Here is a 26,945-nt window from a genome sequence, read left to right as displayed (position 1 = left end):
TCACCTCGGTCAGGGCGAAATGCATCGGCATCTTGCCCCCGCCTACTCGAAATTCAACAAGAAGGCTGAAGCGGTTGAAGGGGACTCGAGGCGGCACACTGTATTTTAATTAGCAGGGGACTACTAATTCTGTGAAGGAATATCCTGCCATCCGCTAGATACTTGGACAATTCTAAGTTCAACTCTATGCACCACCTACCTGGGAACTGCCTGATGCACCCTGGGAGTCGCAGTCCATACAATCAGGGATCTGTGACAGGTGAGCACAACACCTGAAGGGAGGAGCGGACTTTGCACCAATCACAGTGCGGCAAGACACATTTAAGCACAGAGTGAAATAGCCCCCTGTCATATCACGGCGCTGACGAAGGCCGAACCAGGCCGAAATGCATTCGCCATACAATTTAAATAAAGCAGCTTCCCTTGTTCCCCGATGTGGCCTCTGCTCTTTCTTTTGGGAGGAGTTCCTGTGGCGATGTTATACGCGTCAACCAGAGACGCGGTACAGAGGCTCCCGCTTCCCTTTGTGGCCTGGATGTTACTGGCTCCTGCTTCGGCACAATTTTCTTCAAGTTATTGATGGATCCAGGCACGCCTTCAGCGTTGGATGAACACGCAGGGGTGCAGCGAGGATATTCACCTCGGTCAGGGCAAAATGCATCGGCATCTTGCCCCCGCCTACTCGAAATTCAACAAGAAGGCTGAAGCGGTTGAAGGGGACTCGAGGCGGCACACTGTATTTTAATTAGCAGGGGACTACTAATTCTGTGAAGGAATATCCTGCCATCCGCTAGATACTTGGACAATTCTAAGTTCAACTCTATGCACCACCTACCTGGGAACTGCCTGATGCACCCTGGGAGTCGCAGTCCATACAATCAGGGATCTGTGACAGGTGAGCACAACACCTGAAGGGAGGAGCGGACGTTGCACCAATCGCAGTGCGGCAAGACACATTTAAGCACAGAGTGAAATAGCCCCCTGTCATATCACGGCGCTGACGAAGGCCGAACCAGGCCGAAATGCATTCGCCATACAATTTAAATAAAGCAGCTTCCCTTGTTCCCCGATGTGGCCTCTGCTCTTTCTTTTGGGAGGAGTTCCTGTGGCGATGTTATACGCGTCAACCAGAGACGCGGTACAGAGGCTCCCGCTTCCCTTTGTGGCCTGGATGTGACTGGCTCCTGCTTCGGCACAATTTTCTTCAAGTTATTGATGGATCCAGGCACGCCTTCAGCGTTGGATGAACACGCAGGGGTGCAGCGAGGATATTCACCTCGGTCAGGGCGAAATGCATCGGCATCTTGCCCCCGCCTACTCAAAATTCAACAAGAAGGCTGAAGCGGTTGAAGGGGACTCGAGGCGGCACACTGTATTTTAATTAGCAGGGGACTACTAATTCTGTGAAGGAATATCCTGCCATCCGCTAGATACTTGGACAATTCTAAGTTCAACTCTATGCACCACCTACCTGGGAACTGCCTGATGCACCCTGGGAGTCGCAGTCCATACAATCAGGGATCTGTGACAGGTGAGCACAACACCTGAAGGGAGGAGCGGACTTTGCACCAATCGCAGTGCGGCAAGACACATTTAAGCACAGGGTGAAATAGCCCCCTGTCATATCACGGCGCTGACGAAGGCCGAACCAGGCCGAAATGCATTCGCCATACAATTTAAATAAAGCAGCTTCCCTTGTTCCCCGATGTGGCCTCTGCTCTTTCTTTTGGGAGGAGTTCCTGTGGCGATGTTATACGCGTCAACCAGAGACGCGGTAAAGAGGCTCCCGCTTCCCTTTGTGGCCTGGATGTTACTGGCTCCTGCTTCGGCACAATTTTCTTCAAGTTATTGATGGATCCAGGCACGCCTTCAGCGTTGGATGAACACGCAGCGGTGCAGCGAGGATATTCACCTCGGTCAGGGCGAAATGCATCGGCATCTTGCCCCCGCCTACTCGAAATTCAACAAGAAGGCTGAAGCGGTTGAAGGGGACTCGAGGCGGCACACTGTATTTTAATTAGCAGGGGACTACTAATTCTGTGAAGGAATATCCTGCCATCCGCTAGATACTTGGACAATTCTAAGTTCGACTCTATGCACCACCTACCTGGGAACTGCCTGATGCACCCTGGGAGTCGCAGTCCATACAATCAGGGATCTGTGACAGGTGAGCACAACACCTGAAGAGAGGAGCGGACTTTGCACCAATCGCAGTGCGGTAAGACACATTTAAGCACAGAGTGAAATAGCCCCCTGTCATATCACGGCGCTGACGAAGGCCGAACCAGGCCGAAATGCATTCGCCATACAATTTAAATAAAGCAGCTTCCCTTGTTCCCCGATGTGGCCTCTGCTCTTTCTTTTGGGAGGAGTTCCTGTGGCGATGTTATACGCGTCAACCAGAGACGCGGTACAGAGGCTCCCGCTTCCCTTTGTGGCCTGGATGTTACTGGCTCCTGCTTCGGCACAATTTTCTTCAAGTTATTGATGGATCCAGGCACGCCTTCAGCGTTGGATGAACACGCAGCGGTGCAGTGAGGATATTCACCTCGGTCAGGGCGAAATGCATCGGCATCTTGCCCCCGCCTACTCGAAATTCAACAAGAAGGCTGAAGCGGTTGAAGGGGACTCGAGGCGGCACACTGTATTTTAATTAGCAGGGGACTACTAATTCTGTGAAGGAATATCCTGCCATCCGCTAGATACTTGGACAATTCTAAGTTCAACTCTATGCACCACCTACCTGGGAACTGCCTGATGCACCCTGGGAGTCGCAGTCCATACAATCAGGGATCTGTGACAGGTGAGCACAACACCTGAAGGGAGGAGCGGACTTTGCACCAATCGCAGTGCGGCAAGACACATTTAAGCACAGAGTGAAATAGCCCCCTGTCATATCACGGCGCTGACGAAGGCCGAACCAGGCCGAAATGCATTCGCCATACAATTTAAATAAAGCAGCTTCCCTTGTTCCCCGATGTGGCCTCTGCTCTTTCTTTTGGGAGGAGTTCCTGTGGCGATGTTATACGCGTCAACCAGAGACGCGGTAAAGAGGCTCCCGCTTCCCTTTGTGGCCTGGATGTTACTGGCTCCTGCTTCGGCACAATTTTCTTCAAGTTATTGATGGATCCAGGCACGCCTTCAGCGTTGGATGAACACGCAGCGGTGCAGCGAGGATATTCACCTCGGTCAGGGCGAAATGCATCGGCATCTTGCCCCCGCCTACTCGAAATTCAACAAGAAGGCTGAAGCGGTTGAAGGGGACTCGAGGCGGCACACTGTATTTTAATTAGCAGGGGACTACTAATTCTGTGAAGGAATATCCTGCCATCCGCTAGATACTTGGACAATTCTAAGTTCAACTCTATGCACCACCTACCTGGGAACTGCCTGATGCACCCTGGGAGTCGCAGTCCATACAATCAGGGATCTGTGACAGGTGAGCACAACACCTGAAGGGAGGAGCGGACTTTGCACCAATCGCAGTGCGGCAAGAGACATTTAAGCACAGAGTGAAATAGCCCCCTGTCATATCACGGCGCTGACGAAGGCCGAACCAGGCCGAAATGCATTCGCCATACAATTTAAATAAAGCAGCTTCCCTTGTTCCCCGATGTGGCCTCTGCTCTTTCTTTTGGGAGGAGTTCCTGTGGCGATGTTATACGCGTCAACCAGAGACGCGGTACAGAGGCTCCCGCTTCCCTTTGTGGCCTGGATGTTACTGGCTCCTGCTTCGGCACAATTTTCTTCAAGTTATTGATGGATCCAGGCACGCCTTCAGCGTTGGATAAACACGCAGCGGTGCAGCGAGGATATTCACCTCGGTCAGGGCGAAATGCATCGGCATCTTGCCCCCGCCTACTCGAAATTCAACAAGAAGGCTGAAGCGGTTGAAGGGGACTCGAGGCGGCACACTGTATTTTAATTAGCAGGGGACTACTAATTCTGTGAAGGAATATCCTGCCATCCGCTAGATACTTGGACAATTCTAAGTTCAACTCTATGCACCACCTACCTGGGAACTGCCTGATGCACCCTGGGAGTCGCAGTCCATACAATCAGGGATCTGTGACAGGTGAGCACAACACCTGAAGGGAGGAGCGGACTTTGCACCAATCACAGTGCGGCAAGACACATTTAAGCACAGAGTGAAATAGCCCCCTGTCATATCACGGCGCTGACGAAGGCCGAACCAGGCCGAAATGCATTCGCCATACAATTTAAATAAAGCAGCTTCCCTTGTTCCCCGATGTGGCCTCTGCTCTTTCTTTTGGGAGGAGTTCCTGTGGCGATGTTATACGCGTCAACCAGAGACGCGGTACAGAGGCTCCCGCTTCCCTTTGTGGCCTGGATGTTACTGGCTCCTGCTTCGGCACAATTTTCTTCAAGTTATTGATGGATCCAGGCACGCCTTCAGCGTTGGATGAACACGCAGCGGTGCAGCGAGGATATTCACCTCGGTCAGGGCGAAATGCATCGGCATCTTGCCCCCGCCTACTCGAAATTCAACAAGAAGGCTGAAGCGGTTGAAGGGGACTCGAGGCGGCACACTGTATTTTAATTAGCAGGGGACTACTAATTCTGTGAAGGAATATCCTGCCATCCGCTAGATACTTGGACAATTCTAAGTTCGACTCTATGCACCACCTACCTGGGAACTGCCTGATGCACCCTGGGAGTCGCAGTCCATACAATCAGGGATCTGTGACAGGTGAGCACAACACCTGAAGGGAGGAGCGGACTTTGCACCAATCGCAGTGCGGCAAGAGACATTTAAGCACAGAGTGAAATAGCCCCCTGTCATATCACGGCGCTGACGAAGGCCGAACCAGGCCGAAATGCATTCGCCATACAATTTAAATAAAGCAGCTTCCCTTGTTCCCCGATGTGGCCTCTGCTCTTTCTTTTGGGAGGAGTTCCTGTGGCGATGTTATACGCGTCAACCAGAGACGCGGTACAGAGGCTCCCGCTTCCCTTTGTGGCCTGGATGTTACTGGCTCCTGCTTCGGCACAATTTTCTTCAAGTTATTGATGGATCCAGGCACGCCTTCAGCGTTGGATAAACACGCAGCGGTGCAGCGAGGATATTCACCTCGGTCAGGGCGAAATGCATCGGCATCTTGCCCCCGCCTACTCGAAATTCAACAAGAAGGCTGAAGCGGTTGAAGGGGACTCGAGGCGGCACACTGTATTTTAATTAGCAGGGGACTACTAATTCTGTGAAGGAATATCCTGCCATCCGCTAGATACTTGGACAATTCTAAGTTCAACTCTATGCACCACCTACCTGGGAACTGCCTGATGCACCCTGGGAGTCGCAGTCCATACAATCAGGGATCTGTGACAGGTGAGCACAACACCTGAAGGGAGGAGCGGACTTTGCACCAATCACAGTGCGGCAAGACACATTTAAGCACAGAGTGAAATAGCCCCCTGTCATATCACGGCGCTGACGAAGGCCGAACCAGGCCGAAATGCATTCGCCATACAATTTAAATAAAGCAGCTTCCCTTGTTCCCCGATGTGGCCTCTGCTCTTTCTTTTGGGAGGAGTTCCTGTGGCGATGTTATACGCGTCAACCAGAGACGCGGTACAGAGGCTCCCGCTTCCCTTTGTGGCCTGGATGTTACTGGCTCCTGCTTCGGCACAATTTTCTTCAAGTTATTGATGGATCCAGGCACGCCTTCAGCGTTGGATGAACACGCAGCGGTGCAGCGAGGATATTCACCTCGGTCAGGGCGAAATGCATCGGCATCTTGCCCCCGCCTACTCGAAATTCAACAAGAAGGCTGAAGCGGTTGAAGGGGACTCGAGGCGGCACACTGTATTTTAATTAGCAGGGGACTACTAATTCTGTGAAGGAATATCCTGCCATCCGCTAGATACTTGGACAATTCTAAGTTCAACTCTATGCACCACCTACCTGGGAACTGCCTGATGCACCCTGGGAGTCGCAGTCCATACAATCAGGGATCTGTGACAGGTGAGCACAACACCTGAAGAGAGGAGCGGACTTTGCACCAATCGCAGTGCGGTAAGACACATTTAAGCACAGAGTGAAATAGCCCCCTGTCATATCACGGCGCTGACGAAGGCCGAACCAGGCCGAAATGCATTCGCCATACAATTTAAATAAAGCAGCTTCCCTTGTTCCCCGATGTGGCCTCTGCTCTTTCTTTTGGGAGGAGTTCCTGTGGCGATGTTATACGCGTCAACCAGAGACGCGGTACAGAGGCTCCCGCTTCCCTTTGTGGCCTGGATGTTACTGGCTCCTGCTTCGGCACAATTTTCTTCAAGTTATTGATGGATCCAGGCACGCCTTCAGCGTTGGATGAACACGCAGCGGTGCAGTGAGGATATTCACCTCGGTCAGGGCGAAATGCATCGGCATCTTGCCCCCGCCTACTCGAAATTCAACAAGAAGGCTGAAGCGGTTGAAGGGGACTCGAGGCGGCACACTGTATTTTAATTAGCAGGGGACTACTAATTCTGTGAAGGAATATCCTGCCATCCGCTAGATACTTGGACAATTCTAAGTTCAACTCTATGCACCACCTACCTGGGAACTGCCTGATGCACCCTGGGAGTCGCAGTCCATACAATCAGGGATCTGTGACAGGTGAGCACAACACCTGAAGGGAGGAGCGGACTTTGCACCAATCGCAGTGCGGCAAGACACATTTAAGCACAGAGTGAAATAGCCCCCTGTCATATCACGGCGCTGACGAAGGCCGAACCAGGCCGAAATGCATTCGCCATACAATTTAAATAAAGCAGCTTCCCTTGTTCCCCGATGTGGCCTCTGCTCTTTCTTTTGGGAGGAGTTCCTGTGGCGATGTTATACGCGTCAACCAGAGACGCGGTAAAGAGGCTCCCGCTTCCCTTTGTGGCCTGGATGTTACTGGCTCCTGCTTCGGCACAATTTTCTTCAAGTTATTGATGGATCCAGGCACGCCTTCAGCGTTGGATGAACACGCAGCGGTGCAGCGAGGATATTCACCTCGGTCAGGGCGAAATGCATCGGCATCTTGCCCCCGCCTACTCGAAATTCAACAAGAAGGCTGAAGCGGTTGAAGGGGACTCGAGGCGGCACACTGTATTTTAATTAGCAGGGGACTACTAATTCTGTGAAGGAATATCCTGCCATCCGCTAGATACTTGGACAATTCTAAGTTCAACTCTATGCACCACCTACCTGGGAACTGCCTGATGCACCCTGGGAGTCGCAGTCCATACAATCAGGGATCTGTGACAGGTGAGCACAACACCTGAAGGGAGGAGCGGACTTTGCACCAATCGCAGTGCGGCAAGAGACATTTAAGCACAGAGTGAAATAGCCCCCTGTCATATCACGGCGCTGACGAAGGCCGAACCAGGCCGAAATGCATTCGCCATACAATTTAAATAAAGCAGCTTCCCTTGTTCCCCGATGTGGCCTCTGCTCTTTCTTTTGGGAGGAGTTCCTGTGGCGATGTTATACGCGTCAACCAGAGACGCGGTACAGAGGCTCCCGCTTCCCTTTGTGGCCTGGATGTTACTGGCTCCTGCTTCGGCACAATTTTCTTCAAGTTATTGATGGATCCAGGCACGCCTTCAGCGTTGGATAAACACGCAGCGGTGCAGCGAGGATATTCACCTCGGTCAGGGCGAAATGCATCGGCATCTTGCCCCCGCCTACTCGAAATTCAACAAGAAGGCTGAAGCGGTTGAAGGGGACTCGAGGCGGCACACTGTATTTTAATTAGCAGGGGACTACTAATTCTGTGAAGGAATATCCTGCCATCCGCTAGATACTTGGACAATTCTAAGTTCAACTCTATGCACCACCTACCTGGGAACTGCCTGATGCACCCTGGGAGTCGCAGTCCATACAATCAGGGATCTGTGACAGGTGAGCACAACACCTGAAGGGAGGAGCGGACTTTGCACCAATCACAGTGCGGCAAGACACATTTAAGCACAGAGTGAAATAGCCCCCTGTCATATCACGGCGCTGACGAAGGCCGAACCAGGCCGAAATGCATTCGCCATACAATTTAAATAAAGCAGCTTCCCTTGTTCCCCGATGTGGCCTCTGCTCTTTCTTTTGGGAGGAGTTCCTGTGGCGATGTTATACGCGTCAACCAGAGACGCGGTACAGAGGCTCCCGCTTCCCTTTGTGGCCTGGATGTTACTGGCTCCTGCTTCGGCACAATTTTCTTCAAGTTATTGATGGATCCAGGCACGCCTTCAGCGTTGGATGAACACGCAGGGGTGCAGCGAGGATATTCACCTCGGTCAGGGCGAAATGCATCGGCATCTTGCCCCCGCCTACTCGAAATTCAACAAGAAGGCTGAAGCGGTTGAAGGGGACTCGAGGCGGCACACTGTATTTTAATTAGCAGGGGACTACTAATTCTGTGAAGGAATATCCTGCCATCCGCTAGATACTTGGACAATTCTAAGTTCAACTCTATGCACCACCTACCTGGGAACTGCCTGATGCACCCTGGGAGTCGCAGTCCATACAATCAGGGATCTGTGACAGGTGAGCACAACACCTGAAGGGAGGAGCGGACTTTGCACCAATCGCAGTGCGGCAAGACACATTTAAGCACAGAGTGAAATAGCCCCCTGTCATATCACGGCGCTGACGAAGGCCGAACCAGGCCGAAATGCATTCGCCATACAATTTAAATAAAGCAGCTTCCCTTGTTCCCCGATGTGGCCTCTGCTCTTTCTTTTGGGAGGAGTTCCTGTGGCGATGTTATACGCGTCAACCAGAGACGCGGTACAGAGGCTCCCGCTTCCCTTTGTGGCCTGGATGTGACTGGCTCCTGCTTCGGCACAATTTTCTTCAAGTTATTGATGGATCCAGGCACGCCTTCAGCGTTGGATGAACACGCAGGGGTGCAGCGAGGATATTCACCTCGGTCAGGGCGAAATGCATCGGCATCTTGCCCCCGCCTACTCAAAATTCAACAAGAAGGCTGAAGCGGTTGAAGGGGACTCGAGGCGGCACACTGTATTTTAATTAGCAGGGGACTACTAATTCTGTGAAGGAATATCCTGCCATCCGCTAGATACTTGGACAATTCTAAGTTCAACTCTATGCACCACCTACCTGGGAACTGCCTGATGCACCCTGGGAGTCGCAGTCCATACAATCAGGGATCTGTGACAGGTGAGCACAACACCTGAAGGGAGGAGCGGACTTTGCACCAATCGCAGTGCGGCAAGACACATTTAAGCACAGGGTGAAATAGCCCCCTGTCATATCACGGCGCTGACGAAGGCCGAACCAGGCCGAAATGCATTCGCCATACAATTTAAATAAAGCAGCTTCCCTTGTTCCCCGATGTGGCCTCTGCTCTTTCTTTTGGGAGGAGTTCCTGTGGCGATGTTATACGCGTCAACCAGAGACGCGGTAAAGAGGCTCCCGCTTCCCTTTGTGGCCTGGATGTTACTGGCTCCTGCTTCGGCACAATTTTCTTCAAGTTATTGATGGATCCAGGCACGCCTTCAGCGTTGGATGAACACGCAGCGGTGCAGCGAGGATATTCACCTCGGTCAGGGCGAAATGCATCGGCATCTTGCCCCCGCCTACTCGAAATTCAACAAGAAGGCTGAAGCGGTTGAAGGGGACTCGAGGCGGCACACTGTATTTTAATTAGCAGGGGACTACTAATTCTGTGAAGGAATATCCTGCCATCCGCTAGATACTTGGACAATTCTAAGTTCGACTCTATGCACCACCTACCTGGGAACTGCCTGATGCACCCTGGGAGTCGCAGTCCATACAATCAGGGATCTGTGACAGGTGAGCACAACACCTGAAGAGAGGAGCGGACTTTGCACCAATCGCAGTGCGGTAAGACACATTTAAGCACAGAGTGAAATAGCCCCCTGTCATATCACGGCGCTGACGAAGGCCGAACCAGGCCGAAATGCATTCGCCATACAATTTAAATAAAGCAGCTTCCCTTGTTCCCCGATGTGGCCTCTGCTCTTTCTTTTGGGAGGAGTTCCTGTGGCGATGTTATACGCGTCAACCAGAGACGCGGTACAGAGGCTCCCGCTTCCCTTTGTGGCCTGGATGTTACTGGCTCCTGCTTCGGCACAATTTTCTTCAAGTTATTGATGGATCCAGGCACGCCTTCAGCGTTGGATGAACACGCAGCGGTGCAGTGAGGATATTCACCTCGGTCAGGGCGAAATGCATCGGCATCTTGCCCCCGCCTACTCGAAATTCAACAAGAAGGCTGAAGCGGTTGAAGGGGACTCGAGGCGGCACACTGTATTTTAATTAGCAGGGGACTACTAATTCTGTGAAGGAATATCCTGCCATCCGCTAGATACTTGGACAATTCTAAGTTCAACTCTATGCACCACCTACCTGGGAACTGCCTGATGCACCCTGGGAGTCGCAGTCCATACAATCAGGGATCTGTGACAGGTGAGCACAACACCTGAAGGGAGGAGCGGACTTTGCACCAATCGCAGTGCGGCAAGACACATTTAAGCACAGAGTGAAATAGCCCCCTGTCATATCACGGCGCTGACGAAGGCCGAACCAGGCCGAAATGCATTCGCCATACAATTTAAATAAAGCAGCTTCCCTTGTTCCCCGATGTGGCCTCTGCTCTTTCTTTTGGGAGGAGTTCCTGTGGCGATGTTATACGCGTCAACCAGAGACGCGGTAAAGAGGCTCCCGCTTCCCTTTGTGGCCTGGATGTTACTGGCTCCTGCTTCGGCACAATTTTCTTCAAGTTATTGATGGATCCAGGCACGCCTTCAGCGTTGGATGAACACGCAGCGGTGCAGCGAGGATATTCACCTCGGTCAGGGCGAAATGCATCGGCATCTTGCCCCCGCCTACTCGAAATTCAACAAGAAGGCTGAAGCGGTTGAAGGGGACTCGAGGCGGCACACTGTATTTTAATTAGCAGGGGACTACTAATTCTGTGAAGGAATATCCTGCCATCCGCTAGATACTTGGACAATTCTAAGTTCAACTCTATGCACCACCTACCTGGGAACTGCCTGATGCACCCTGGGAGTCGCAGTCCATACAATCAGGGATCTGTGACAGGTGAGCACAACACCTGAAGGGAGGAGCGGACTTTGCACCAATCGCAGTGCGGCAAGAGACATTTAAGCACAGAGTGAAATAGCCCCCTGTCATATCACGGCGCTGACGAAGGCCGAACCAGGCCGAAATGCATTCGCCATACAATTTAAATAAAGCAGCTTCCCTTGTTCCCCGATGTGGCCTCTGCTCTTTCTTTTGGGAGGAGTTCCTGTGGCGATGTTATACGCGTCAACCAGAGACGCGGTACAGAGGCTCCCGCTTCCCTTTGTGGCCTGGATGTTACTGGCTCCTGCTTCGGCACAATTTTCTTCAAGTTATTGATGGATCCAGGCACGCCTTCAGCGTTGGATAAACACGCAGCGGTGCAGCGAGGATATTCACCTCGGTCAGGGCGAAATGCATCGGCATCTTGCCCCCGCCTACTCGAAATTCAACAAGAAGGCTGAAGCGGTTGAAGGGGACTCGAGGCGGCACACTGTATTTTAATTAGCAGGGGACTACTAATTCTGTGAAGGAATATCCTGCCATCCGCTAGATACTTGGACAATTCTAAGTTCAACTCTATGCACCACCTACCTGGGAACTGCCTGATGCACCCTGGGAGTCGCAGTCCATACAATCAGGGATCTGTGACAGGTGAGCACAACACCTGAAGGGAGGAGCGGACTTTGCACCAATCACAGTGCGGCAAGACACATTTAAGCACAGAGTGAAATAGCCCCCTGTCATATCACGGCGCTGACGAAGGCCGAACCAGGCCGAAATGCATTCGCCATACAATTTAAATAAAGCAGCTTCCCTTGTTCCCCGATGTGGCCTCTGCTCTTTCTTTTGGGAGGAGTTCCTGTGGCGATGTTATACGCGTCAACCAGAGACGCGGTACAGAGGCTCCCGCTTCCCTTTGTGGCCTGGATGTTACTGGCTCCTGCTTCGGCACAATTTTCTTCAAGTTATTGATGGATCCAGGCACGCCTTCAGCGTTGGATGAACACGCAGCGGTGCAGCGAGGATATTCACCTCGGTCAGGGCGAAATGCATCGGCATCTTGCCCCCGCCTACTCGAAATTCAACAAGAAGGCTGAAGCGGTTGAAGGGGACTCGAGGCGGCACACTGTATTTTAATTAGCAGGGGACTACTAATTCTGTGAAGGAATATCCTGCCATCCGCTAGATACTTGGACAATTCTAAGTTCGACTCTATGCACCACCTACCTGGGAACTGCCTGATGCACCCTGGGAGTCGCAGTCCATACAATCAGGGATCTGTGACAGGTGAGCACAACACCTGAAGAGAGGAGCGGACTTTGCACCAATCGCAGTGCGGTAAGACACATTTAAGCACAGAGTGAAATAGCCCCCTGTCATATCACGGCGCTGACGAAGGCCGAACCAGGCCGAAATGCATTCGCCATACAATTTAAATAAAGCAGCTTCCCTTGTTCCCCGATGTGGCCTCTGCTCTTTCTTTTGGGAGGAGTTCCTGTGGCGATGTTATACGCGTCAACCAGAGACGCGGTACAGAGGCTCCCGCTTCCCTTTGTGGCCTGGATGTTACTGGCTCCTGCTTCGGCACAATTTTCTTCAAGTTATTGATGGATCCAGGCACGCCTTCAGCGTTGGATGAACACGCAGCGGTGCAGTGAGGATATTCACCTCGGTCAGGGCGAAATGCATCGGCATCTTGCCCCCGCCTACTCGAAATTCAACAAGAAGGCTGAAGCGGTTGAAGGGGACTCGAGGCGGCACACTGTATTTTAATTAGCAGGGGACTACTAATTCTGTGAAGGAATATCCTGCCATCCGCTAGATACTTGGACAATTCTAAGTTCAACTCTATGCACCACCTACCTGGGAACTGCCTGATGCACCCTGGGAGTCGCAGTCCATACAATCAGGGATCTGTGACAGGTGAGCACAACACCTGAAGGGAGGAGCGGACTTTGCACCAATCGCAGTGCGGCAAGACACATTTAAGCACAGAGTGAAATAGCCCCCTGTCATATCACGGCGCTGACGAAGGCCGAACCAGGCCGAAATGCATTCGCCATACAATTTAAATAAAGCAGCTTCCCTTGTTCCCCGATGTGGCCTCTGCTCTTTCTTTTGGGAGGAGTTCCTGTGGCGATGTTATACGCGTCAACCAGAGACGCGGTAAAGAGGCTCCCGCTTCCCTTTGTGGCCTGGATGTTACTGGCTCCTGCTTCGGCACAATTTTCTTCAAGTTATTGATGGATCCAGGCACGCCTTCAGCGTTGGATGAACACGCAGCGGTGCAGCGAGGATATTCACCTCGGTCAGGGCGAAATGCATCGGCATCTTGCCCCCGCCTACTCGAAATTCAACAAGAAGGCTGAAGCGGTTGAAGGGGACTCGAGGCGGCACACTGTATTTTAATTAGCAGGGGACTACTAATTCTGTGAAGGAATATCCTGCCATCCGCTAGATACTTGGACAATTCTAAGTTCAACTCTATGCACCACCTACCTGGGAACTGCCTGATGCACCCTGGGAGTCGCAGTCCATACAATCAGGGATCTGTGACAGGTGAGCACAACACCTGAAGGGAGGAGCGGACTTTGCACCAATCGCAGTGCGGCAAGAGACATTTAAGCACAGAGTGAAATAGCCCCCTGTCATATCACGGCGCTGACGAAGGCCGAACCAGGCCGAAATGCATTCGCCATACAATTTAAATAAAGCAGCTTCCCTTGTTCCCCGATGTGGCCTCTGCTCTTTCTTTTGGGAGGAGTTCCTGTGGCGATGTTATACGCGTCAACCAGAGACGCGGTACAGAGGCTCCCGCTTCCCTTTGTGGCCTGGATGTTACTGGCTCCTGCTTCGGCACAATTTTCTTCAAGTTATTGATGGATCCAGGCACGCCTTCAGCGTTGGATAAACACGCAGCGGTGCAGCGAGGATATTCACCTCGGTCAGGGCGAAATGCATCGGCATCTTGCCCCCGCCTACTCGAAATTCAACAAGAAGGCTGAAGCGGTTGAAGGGGACTCGAGGCGGCACACTGTATTTTAATTAGCAGGGGACTACTAATTCTGTGAAGGAATATCCTGCCATCCGCTAGATACTTGGACAATTCTAAGTTCAACTCTATGCACCACCTACCTGGGAACTGCCTGATGCACCCTGGGAGTCGCAGTCCATACAATCAGGGATCTGTGACAGGTGAGCACAACACCTGAAGGGAGGAGCGGACTTTGCACCAATCACAGTGCGGCAAGACACATTTAAGCACAGAGTGAAATAGCCCCCTGTCATATCACGGCGCTGACGAAGGCCGAACCAGGCCGAAATGCATTCGCCATACAATTTAAATAAAGCAGCTTCCCTTGTTCCCCGATGTGGCCTCTGCTCTTTCTTTTGGGAGGAGTTCCTGTGGCGATGTTATACGCGTCAACCAGAGACGCGGTACAGAGGCTCCCGCTTCCCTTTGTGGCCTGGATGTTACTGGCTCCTGCTTCGGCACAATTTTCTTCAAGTTATTGATGGATCCAGGCACGCCTTCAGCGTTGGATGAACACGCAGGGGTGCAGCGAGGATATTCACCTCGGTCAGGGCAAAATGCATCGGCATCTTGCCCCCGCCTACTCGAAATTCAACAAGAAGGCTGAAGCGGTTGAAGGGGACTCGAGGCGGCACACTGTATTTTAATTAGCAGGGGACTACTAATTCTGTGAAGGAATATCCTGCCATCCGCTAGATACTTGGACAATTCTAAGTTCAACTCTATGCACCACCTACCTGGGAACTGCCTGATGCACCCTGGGAGTCGCAGTCCATACAATCAGGGATCTGTGACAGGTGAGCACAACACCTGAAGGGAGGAGCGGACGTTGCACCAATCGCAGTGCGGCAAGACACATTTAAGCACAGAGTGAAATAGCCCCCTGTCATATCACGGCGCTGACGAAGGCCGAACCAGGCCGAAATGCATTCGCCATACAATTTAAATAAAGCAGCTTCCCTTGTTCCCCGATGTGGCCTCTGCTCTTTCTTTTGGGAGGAGTTCCTGTGGCGATGTTATACGCGTCAACCAGAGACGCGGTACAGAGGCTCCCGCTTCCCTTTGTGGCCTGGATGTGACTGGCTCCTGCTTCGGCACAATTTTCTTCAAGTTATTGATGGATCCAGGCACGCCTTCAGCGTTGGATGAACACGCAGGGGTGCAGCGAGGATATTCACCTCGGTCAGGGCGAAATGCATCGGCATCTTGCCCCCGCCTACTCAAAATTCAACAAGAAGGCTGAAGCGGTTGAAGGGGACTCGAGGCGGCACACTGTATTTTAATTAGCAGGGGACTACTAATTCTGTGAAGGAATATCCTGCCATCCGCTAGATACTTGGACAATTCTAAGTTCAACTCTATGCACCACCTACCTGGGAACTGCCTGATGCACCCTGGGAGTCGCAGTCCATACAATCAGGGATCTGTGACAGGTGAGCACAACACCTGAAGGGAGGAGCGGACTTTGCACCAATCGCAGTGCGGCAAGACACATTTAAGCACAGGGTGAAATAGCCCCCTGTCATATCACGGCGCTGACGAAGGCCGAACCAGGCCGAAATGCATTCGCCATACAATTTAAATAAAGCAGCTTCCCTTGTTCCCCGATGTGGCCTCTGCTCTTTCTTTTGGGAGGAGTTCCTGTGGCGATGTTATACGCGTCAACCAGAGACGCGGTAAAGAGGCTCCCGCTTCCCTTTGTGGCCTGGATGTTACTGGCTCCTGCTTCGGCACAATTTTCTTCAAGTTATTGATGGATCCAGGCACGCCTTCAGCGTTGGATGAACACGCAGCGGTGCAGCGAGGATATTCACCTCGGTCAGGGCGAAATGCATCGGCATCTTGCCCCCGCCTACTCGAAATTCAACAAGAAGGCTGAAGCGGTTGAAGGGGACTCGAGGCGGCACACTGTATTTTAATTAGCAGGGGACTACTAATTCTGTGAAGGAATATCCTGCCATCCGCTAGATACTTGGACAATTCTAAGTTCAACTCTATGCACCACCTACCTGGGAACTGCCTGATGCACCCTGGGAGTCGCAGTCCATACAATCAGGGATCTGTGACAGGTGAGCACAACACCTGAAGGGAGGAGCGGACTTTGCACCAATCGCAGTGCGGCAAGACACATTTAAGCACAGAGTGAAATAGCCCCCTGTCATATCACGGCGCTGACGAAGGCCGAACCAGGCCGAAATGCATTTGCCATACAATTTAAATAAAGCAGCTTCCCTTGTTCCCCGATGTGGCCTCTGCTCTTTCTTTTGGGAGGAGTTCCTGTGGCGATATATATATATATATATATTACCTACTGGCGGTCGCCAGTAGGTAGTTATAGTTAGGACCCCTTTTCCATAGGAAATCCGCAACATTCTATTTTGAATAACTTTGGCGCCGGTCGATGAATCCTCGCGAATTTCTCAAAATAGGTGGGGCGCTACGCTCCGCTCCTACCCTGAAAGTCTCGGGGGGATTCGTCAAGCGGGGGCTGAGATAAAAGGGGGGTCCCAAAACGCGTTTTTCCCATGCATTTTTCCATAGGACCTTTAGACAGAGCTACAGCCCGAACGGCTGAACAGAATTACTAGAAATTTGGCAGAGAGGTAGTCCCTATGTCAAGGAAGTGCCTTTTGTAGGTTTGGTGTAAATCTGTTCAGTAGATTCTGAGAAAATAGCCTTTAAATCAATATATATATCTGAGCCCGCTTACGGTGCGCTTACCGTACGCTTACCGTACGCGTACGGTGGCGTGCGCGAGCGCGATTCTGATTGGCTCTTAGATCTTAGTAAACATTCGAATCGGCCGAAACCAGGAAGCGGTGTCCGCCATTTTGTCTCTCGCACTGAGTGTTATTTATCAAACATGATGCCCAAAAACATGTTACGGGGCTGTTTTGACAACTCCCTCCCACATAGTCATGTTGAGGGAGTCCCCAAACATCCCCCAAGAGCAAAAACGGTTTTATTTTTTTTCCGGCAATTTCGCCGAGTACGCTTACCGTACGCTTACCGTAAGCGTACGGTAAAAAATAGAAATAAAAAAAAACACTATCCACACTTACCCCACCCCCTGTGCTTTTGGTGGCCGTAGGCCACCAAATGTACTGTGCTTATTACAACAGTAAAAAAACTATATTTTGGCAACATGAAATTATAAAATCGAAAAAAAAAAAATACTATCCACATTGACCCCACCCCCTGTGCTTTTGGTGGCCGAAGGCCACCAAATGTACAGGGCTTATTAAAGTTGATAAAAACCGTGCACGGAACGCACTGCGTTAAGTGGGCGCGCACGCCTCGAATGGTGTAAAGTAACTTAGCATTTAAAAAAACGTACAAATTCACTGAAAAAACCATAGGTTTCACACACGTTATAGTTAGGAATTAGCATTTAAAAAACCTTGCAAATTCACTGAAAAAACCATAGGTTTCACACATGTTATAGTTAGCGGAAATTTTACTGATAAAAAACCAATGAAATTGCCCCGTTATAGTTAGTGCTGGCAACTATAACTCACGCGACCGCAATCTTCTGCTGATGACATATGTGTCTTTTTAAAAAAAAATATTTGTAATATATGTATAGCTAAAAATGTATGGAAGAAGACATGGGCAAATAAGTGTCTAAATACAGTATTAGCATCAGCAGAGGATTGCGGTCGCGTGAGTTATAGTTGCCAGCACTAACTATAACGGGGCAATTTCATTGGTTTTTTATCAGTAAAATTTCCGCTAACTATAACATGTGTGAAACCTATGGTTTTTTCAGTGAATATATATATATATATATATATATATATATATATATATATATATATATATATATATATATATATATATATATTTTTGTATTATTCTTTTTTAAATATTTTCAGTAAATGTCTTTTTTATATTTATTTAATTTGGTGATTTATTTAACATGTTGCATTTGAGTTGTAATTTTTTTATATTTTATATATATTTGTTTATATATAAATATTTGTGTATATATGCTTTTCATAGTGCTAAATTGAAAAAACAACAAAATTAATTTAATGTAAATTTGTTTTGATAATAATACTATATATGCACATTTAAACATACACACCCATGTATACTTAAATGTATTTAGTGTACATTAAATTAATGTTATATATTAAAATATTGAAGATTTACTATTTTAAATTATATTTATATATTTGTATTACCTACTGGCGGTCGCCAGTAGGTAGTTATAGTTAGGACCTAGTTTTCATAGGAAAAGCGTTTTTTGTTTTCTCAATATCTTTGGCGCCGGTTGACGAATCTTCGTGAAATTTTCAAAACTAGTGGCCCACTCCGGTCAGCTCCTGTCTTTTAAGTTTGAAATTGATTCGACAAGCGGGGGCTGAGAAAAAAGGGGGTCCCAAAACGTGTTTTCCCCATGTAATATTCCATAGGAAACTTTAGACACAGCTACAGCCCGAACTGCTGAACGGAATTACACCAAATTTGGCAAAAAGGTAGGGCTTGGTTCAGAAAGTGACCTTTTTTTTCAAATGGTGTAAATCTGCTCAGTAGTTCCTGAGAAATTTGAAAAAGAAAAATATCTAGGGACGCGGTGGAGTCGCGACCCCTCCCGAGCACGAGCTTCATTGTGATTGGCTGCCAACACTCCAAACCAGGAAGTGTAGGCAACCATCTTGTGACTCGGTAGAACCGTCACAAGAAAACAGTAAAACAAAGGTGAAAAACAAGAAAAGGGGTCAGGGTAGAAACACCCTGACCCCCTAGGCCTGCTCAGGGGGTCCCACAAGGACACCCAGGGCCAAAAAAGGCATTTATTTTTAATAATTTCGCTGGAATTCGCGCTGGGGTCGCGAATCCCACTGAAATTATTTTAAAAAATGAGGCCCCCGGGTGGGCCAGGTCCCGGCATCGGTGTGCGGCGCTCTGGGCTATGGAAATGCCGCTCATTTCTCCTAAATACAGGCTATGCACTTTCTGCGTCAGGCACAGGTGTAAACATCAGTCTGTGCGATAATGCGAGATAGAATCTAGACGGGAAGCGCCTTGAAGACTTTTAATTAAGTACTTATATTACAATTAACAAGAGGCTTATGGAGTCGGTGCAGGTAAAGCACTCTTCGTTCGATTTAATTAGACATCCAGAAGACACATGTCACATAGCTACTTTTAGTATCAAAAGGTGTAAATCTTACGAGACAAATATCGAAGAGCGGCGCATTACCAGGATCTAAATGTAATCAACCTGTTGGAATTCATGCAGCCAGTGTGTGCCAGGACAATTTGGTTATTATGAATGCTGTCGATATTAATGGGCCTGCGGATGCGGGGCTCGCCCTTGCAGCCCCCGGCTGTCCCGCCTCGAGGGTGGCCGCCTTCTGCCTTCATCTTGCCATCCCCCGGGGGGTTCATGGAGTCGGGTGCCCACTGGTAGTGCTCGGGCTGCATCATGCCCAGGGTAGCCGCGCCGCACTGTCCCTGCTGCTGGTCGTCGCTGGAGTAGCCGGCATCGGGGCTGCTCATGGCTCTGGGGAGTACTCTATGGACACTGTTGGCACTGAGCTCGGACTAGGGCTGGGCCACAGTTCATACCCTGCACTCCTGGCCCGGCCTCCTTAAAACCAGGATGCCGGCTAATCCTGGGCAGGGGCAGGGCGCTGACAGGAAGGTGTCTGAGGGGTGGGATGGAGACTGCCCTGGGCCTGGGGCCGTGTCCGCCCCTCTCTCCCACTGCAGCACCTAACGGAGGGGGTAGAAGCTGCGCAGGCTGGGGATGACAGGTAGATGCGACGTCCCCAAGGACTAGGCAGCTCAACCACCAGCCTAATGTACTCTGTCCAAACTAATCCCAAGCAGGAAGGGGGTGGGGGCTTTGCAGCGCTATAGGCACTTTAGTTTATAATAATGCGCGCAGCAGGTTAGGTGCCGGGGAGGCACCCCGTTTGGGATTCAACAAGGGTAAACAATTGGGCTTGTTTTAACTTGATGCCACCTATTGAAATCCGTGGAGTTTAGCACTGTGTCGGAAGGTGACAGGGAGAACCCTTGGAGACCATGGAAGTCAGTGAGCTTGTTAGGAGGGCGATGAGCTCAAGGGGTACCTTCTGGAGGAGTGAGCCATGGGCGGTAGCATGAAGGTAACCCTCCCGCCCTGCCAGCTGTGTGAACCATGCCCCAGTGCACTGCACCTGCTGCACCAATGCAAGCTACGTCCCTGAGTATGACCCGGGTAGTAACAGCAGAATATGCTTGCCGGCCAGAACACCTACCTCTAGCTCTGGCCACCATGAGAAATATAGTTCATTTATTTTTAATCACAATAAAAACAGAATGTCTAAAAAATGACTTTTCCTTCTCCAATACAGTCCACGCTGCTTAAGTCTGGAGGGGGACAGTAAACATAAAAATGCAGCAGGTGCGGCGTGTGAGCCTGGCCACATTATGAAAGGTGGCACTCATGTCCCCGAAACCTACCACCCCATCAGTATGTGCTCTCTACCCTACAGTAAGCGCCAGCTCGATGAAAACATAATTTCAAGGATGTTCGTAGATTCTTTTTTTTTAAATCCAAAAAATATCTACTGAATACAAGTTATTGACCCCAATAACCACAGTCCAGTGGTTGGGAATGTTTTGCCAGTTGAAACTAAAATACCCCCCCCCCCTTCCATCTTTATACAGAAGCAGGTCTCAGTGAGGCTTTGGCCCTCTCGTTTCGCATATCTCCTAAGTCTAGGAGAATCCATCCATGACGCTTTAAACTCTCCCTGAGGAGTCTCCTACCTGTATCTCTGGAATATCGCAACTTATTGCACCAAGTTATGGGTAAGCCACTTTCAGGTTCTCACCCTCCTTCATCCCCCGTCTGGACTGTTTAGATCGCTCTTTATGACCAGTTCTAACCTTTGTTTTTTTCGTGTATGTATATTAGATGGGCTGCCCACCCTGATGATAATTCCCCTCGTGCTCCCCTAAAGCCATTTAGAAGAACTGTAGTCTCTTCAGCTGACGTGATTCAAAGGTATTTGTCCTATTCTGTTTATACCATCTTTATTCTTTTTCTTTGTATCATTGTTTGTTTCGCTTAACTGTTGGTGGATGGCTGACTATACATGCACTCCCCTAATATTGTTCTCATCTGTGGCACTGGTGTCGTCATTAATCTGCGAATATTGTTCGTAGCTCCTTTTCGTCCCTCACCTGTATCTGATTACCCTTTGGGCACTTTTTCGCTTCTATCTTCCTTGGATTACTGGGATTTGAAAACTCACTTCTGATTACTATTCATTTGTTCCGGTCTGCGTGTATGGGGTGCACTTCGGTTTTACCATTCCTAAGCAATTTAGCATTCTTTTCTTTTGTTTTGAAGTTAATCTTATACAATACATTTGCTGAACCTGGACCTTACTGACTCTTTGTTATATCTTCATTTCTGGGTCCTTATATGACATTAGCTGCATCTTTGATACTATTAAGAGTGTTGAAGGAGACATTATGAGTTTAATGCAATGTGAAAAGTATGTTCTTTCAAAACGTCTTGATCGGATATATATTTTTCTCCCCTCTCCTTTTATAACATTTCCACAGGTCTCTTGTGTGTTGTCCCACTCGCCCTCCATCACCGTTGCCCTGATGAAGGTGTAGCCTTATATGGGCAAACACTGAAACTTGCGTTGGCTCTTATTGTCTCGTGCCCACCAGAAGACTTCATCTGTCTCTAAGAACTGGGAGCGCACAAGCCTGTTTGAATTGTCATTCTGTTAATGTACACATTGTTTGATGTGATTTTTAAACTTTACTGAAAAGCAACTTTTTTGCAATTATGTTTGTTCTGTCCTATATATGAGTATGATGTATGAAAGAGTGTATGTATGTTTGTTTTACTGTGTGGCACCTACATATAGTTGTATATTGGAATGTATCCTATACTGTTTATTTTGTGTACAACGATTATTATCCTGATCTCTGTTATCTGAATAAATTACGCATTGTTATATCCCCTTCTTTGTTTTTTTATCTCTCTGAGTTAGTAGTGGTCCGTGGTTTTTTCTATAATCCTGACCCACCTCTGGGCATATTGATGTAAGCAGGTTCTGCCATGTGCACCTTACTGACCAGCAGGTACAGGAGGCACCTAAAGAACAGGTTGGGGTGCTACCCTAACCATTGCCAGTGGTTAGACTTATTGCAATCCCATCACCCTTTGTGGTTTCTTGTACTGCACTAAGTGGCCTGGGTATACCCAGACGTGGGCCCCATGCTCACTGTGTCACTGGAACCAAGTTGTACCTGGCTGATGAGCAGTGGCAGCTCCTCGAGGGAGTGCTGCGGGGCAGGAGAGGGCCAGGATGGGGGGTAGTAAACTCCGGCATACGGCCGACCGGAGTTAAATAAATAAATAAAACAAATTACATTGCGCACGCTGCAACTCCTTATCTTTATTTAACTTTGTCAGGAATTTTGTGTGCAGGTCTAAGATGTATCTAGACTCAAGGCGTTTCAGGTTGATCAACCTATTCCCTCCTCTAGCATTCTGGGCAACTCTGTCTACGGCAAAATAATTCAGTAAAACAAATGCCCCAAAGTTATGTGGCACACAGAAGGAGGAACACCCTCCCCTACAGGCTCCATCGAATGGAGGGCACACACAAGATGCCATCTCCTCTGATGACACTGCAACTTTGCATTTTTTGTGTGCTTTTCCTACTTTAGGAGTTTGTTGATGAAAGCAAGACTTAATCACCCAACTTAAAACGCACCAGAGGGTGCGTTTGCACACTTGCCACATCAGGCCCGCCCCCCTCCCTGCACCACAGTGCAAACGCACCTTGTGGCGCATTTTAAGTTGGGGGATTGATTCCCCTTCAATCCTGAGGGTCCCTGGGGGCCAACTAGTCCACCTGGCACCTCTTATAAATGCCACAGGGCTGTTTTGCAGAGAGATGCTCTGAGGCCACGCCCCTTTTTACACCACTCTGCAGACGCAGCTTCTGGTGCTCTGTTGGTGGGGCGATGAGGTCCTCTTGTGTCCTGAGGACCTCAAGACACAAGTGGACTTTATCTTCTGAGCAGCAGTGCGCCAGAAGCCGAGTTTGCAGCGTGGTGTAAAAAGGGGCGTGGCCTCAGAACACCTCTCTGAAACGCAGGTCTGTGGCACTTACTGGAGGTACCTGGTGGGCTACTTGGCCACCAGGGACCTTCAGGATTCAAGGAGACTTAATAGGGATGTCATAGTTAAAACTTAACATTTAAAAAACCATTGAAATGTCATTTGAGATGTCATCAATGATGACACTGACCATGTCATGAATTATGTAATATGTGACATCATGAGCAGTGCATTGCAGGTGCATGAGTTATAGTTAACTGAACTAACTATAAAGGCTGAATTTCTATGGTTTTATAAGAGTGAAATGTTCAGCTAACTATAACGTCCCTGAAACCTATGGTTTTTCAGTGCATTTCTAAGGTTTTTTAAATGCTAATTTCTAACTATAACGTACCTGAAACCTATGTTTTTTTTCAGTGAATATATATATTCACTTAAAAAACCATAGGTTTCACACACGTTATAGTTAGGAATTAGCATTTAAAAATCCTTGCAAATTCACTGAAAAAACCATAGGTTTCACACACGTTATAGTTAGGAATTAGCATTTAAAAAACCTTGCAAATTCACTGAAAAAACCATAGGTTTCACACATGTTATAGTTAGCTGGACATTTCACTCGTACAAAACCATTGAAATTCCCCCTTTATAGTTAGTTCAGCTAACTATAACTCGCATGCCCGCAATCCACTGCTGATGACGTCACATATTACATCACTCATGACATGGTCAGTGACATCACTCATGACATCACTGATGACATTTTCATTTTTTTGTTCCTCTGTTCCTCAATTAACACAACGGCTCTTTTTAGAGCCACCTAACATCTAAACACTTAAATTTGATTTCTAATTCTATTTTTTTAATGATTTTTTTCCGCGCCGTGCGCGCACCTCGCGTGTTTTTTTCACCCTTTGGGGTCCTTCAGGGACCCCCTGACAAAAGCTAGGGGGTCAGGAACTCTGTACCCTGCCCCCTTTTCACGTTCTCCACCTTTCTTTTTCACTGTCACACACAAAATGGCGGACAACACTTCCTGATTTTGACTGATTCGAATGTTGACTGACATGTAACCACCAATCACAATTACGCTCGCGCACGTTAAGGTGCATGGTGCGCGCATATAGATATTTATGTACTTTTAACTGCAATTTTCTCAGGAACTACTGAACAGATTGACAACATATATGCAAAAGGCACATCCCTGACCTGAGGACTACCTCTTTGCCAAATTTCAAGTAATTCTGTTCAGCCGTTCGGGCTGTACCTTCGACTAAAGTTCCTATGGGAAAATGCATGGGGAAAACGCGTTTTGGGACCCCCCTTTTTGTCTCAGCCCCCGCTTGACGAATCACCCCGAGACTTCCAGTGTAGGAGCTGAGCGGAGTGCCCCATTAGTTTTGAAAATTTCGCGAGGATCCGTCAACCGGCGCCAAAGTTATTCACAATAGAATTTTCAGATTTCCTATGGAAACACGGTCCTAACTATAACTATCTACTGGCGACTGCCAGTAGATAATATATGATATTTTTTTATGTTTTTTAACAATATTAGGGCCTGAATGCGATTATGTTGGGACGCCACCAGCAGGTCATGCCATCGTAATACTGATTACCGCCCGCCACATTAGTATGGTGGGCGGATGGTTGCCGATCGGAGAGACCGACTGCAAATAATCTGACGGGCTCAAGGAGCCTGTTGGTCCATTGGAGGGACTTGTATCCCTACAACAGCTGCCAGGCACCGCCGTAGTGATTACAATGTCCCTTCCCACCAGCTGTTTCATGGCGGTTTACCTGCCATGAAAAGGCAAGCGTAAAGGGACATTGGGGACATTGGGACATTGGGGGCCCATAGGGTGCCACACTTCCTCCCTGGCCCTCTGACATGACCCTTGGGGTGCACCAATGGTGCCCCCCCACATATCCCTGCACCATGTGGCATGCACTGCATGGTGCCAGCCACATAGTGCAGGGATATGCACGGGGTACATATTTTGTAGTACAGTGTGTGCTGCAGCCTGCAGCACCCGCCGCAATACAAAACATACACTTTGCGACCGCCTTGAAATGGTTGCATCATGATTCAGGGTGTGGGACAGCCAACAGTTTGTCGGGCGGTCCTTTTTCTCATCAGGTTGGCAGTCAGACTTAAGTCCGACCACCATCCTAATCAGGCCCTAAGTGTGAAACAATTTTCCCACGATATTTTCGTATTTACCTGTATAAGTATAGTGAAACAATATTTTTGTAATCCTTATTTTTGACCCGGTATCTCTGTATCACGATATTGTTGTGGTCAATATTATGTCAGTGATCCCTCTCAACACCGTTGTTTGCTTGTGGTGATTGCTGTTTTTTTTATACAGAGGTTGGCCACTGTGCCCCCACTCCACTCCTCACCTTGCCCACAGGCATTTCACCACCTCGAACTGTAGCACTGTTTAATTAGGTGCTGCAATGCGATTGGCGAAATGTCAGTTGGAAAAAATATATGCAGCACTAAGCTGCTTGCTTACTGAATTTTCCAAGTGCCATTTTCACTACTGTTTCTAATATAATGCTCTTAACCTGTCCTGTCTCAATCTCTCTTTCTTCCGATGCAAATTGGTATACCCGTAGGCTTCCAGGTGTAGGCTGCAATGGTATTTTAGCTCTTGGATAATTTTTCCCACATTACTTATGCAGGCGTTAGTTCTGTTTATTATGTTCTTCAAATGAATAGTGTCTGCTGACCCCCAGGCCTATTGTTTAGCTCAAACAATGGATTATTCAGATTTTGATGCCATCCTAACAATGTGACATCTGATGATAACTTCCTTATTTGTGTTTTTAACAAGCTATTGCATATATCTATTATTCGTGCCACTTGCTGGTAGTAGCTAACAATTAACACTCATCGTATTTCATGCTCCTGTGCCCATTCTTGTACTTCTCTGTCTGTGACGGGAGTCACTTGATCTGTTTATATCTTCTCTGAATCCCATAATGTCTAATTCGGTAGTGTAACCCTCAGAAAGTGGTATTTTGATCAGTGTTTTTTTCAGGGCATTCACAGCATCAAAGGGTCAATGTGGTCCATGTGCCACACTGTAGCTGCAGACTGTGCAAGTTGAACATTTATTAACAACTTGTTTTGCTTGTTCTATGGACAAAGTGATTTGTCTTTGTTGTATCCATACATAGGGTGCATTTTTGCCTAGGCAAGCAGACATTGTGTGAGCCCAATTTGCCATTGCCATTTCTGTGTCTTCATTTATTTACACTGCATGAGCTCTGGTCATTTAATCTGTGACAATTGTTGAATAGAGAGGCTAGGGAACTATAGGATGCACAAGGCGTGTCAACGTGGCCTACGTAGATTTCACACAGATTTGCCACATTCCTTAATAGATGGGCTCTTCTCCCCATATTGGCATTCCATTAATCTTCCATCAAGCATTTTGCCATGTAGGAGCCAGCTCACCAGTCGTTGATATGTAGTTCAACTGTCAGTGTACATGTAGGTTTACTCTCCAGCCCAGGGCTGTTCAATCACAGCGGCCTTTCCTTGAAGCTCAGCACACTGACTGGATCTTCCTTATATCTCTTTCATGAAGCACGGTCTTCATTATGGCCTGAAAAGCCACCACCAGCCACTGACTCTTGCCTTGGTAATACTTTGCCTTACCATCTGCAAACAAAAGAGTTTGCAATTCATCATCAGCGGGCTGTTCAAATGACGGTGAGGACAGCCGTTCACTCACTTCTTGTATAAGGGC

The sequence above is a fragment of the Triturus cristatus genome, chromosome 6, assembly GCF_964204655.1.
Source record: "Triturus cristatus chromosome 6, aTriCri1.1, whole genome shotgun sequence".
Classification (NCBI taxonomy): domain Eukaryota; kingdom Metazoa; phylum Chordata; class Amphibia; order Caudata; family Salamandridae; genus Triturus; species Triturus cristatus.
The sequence above is the reverse complement of the archived record's forward strand: the minus strand, read 5'-3'. Positions refer to the sequence as shown.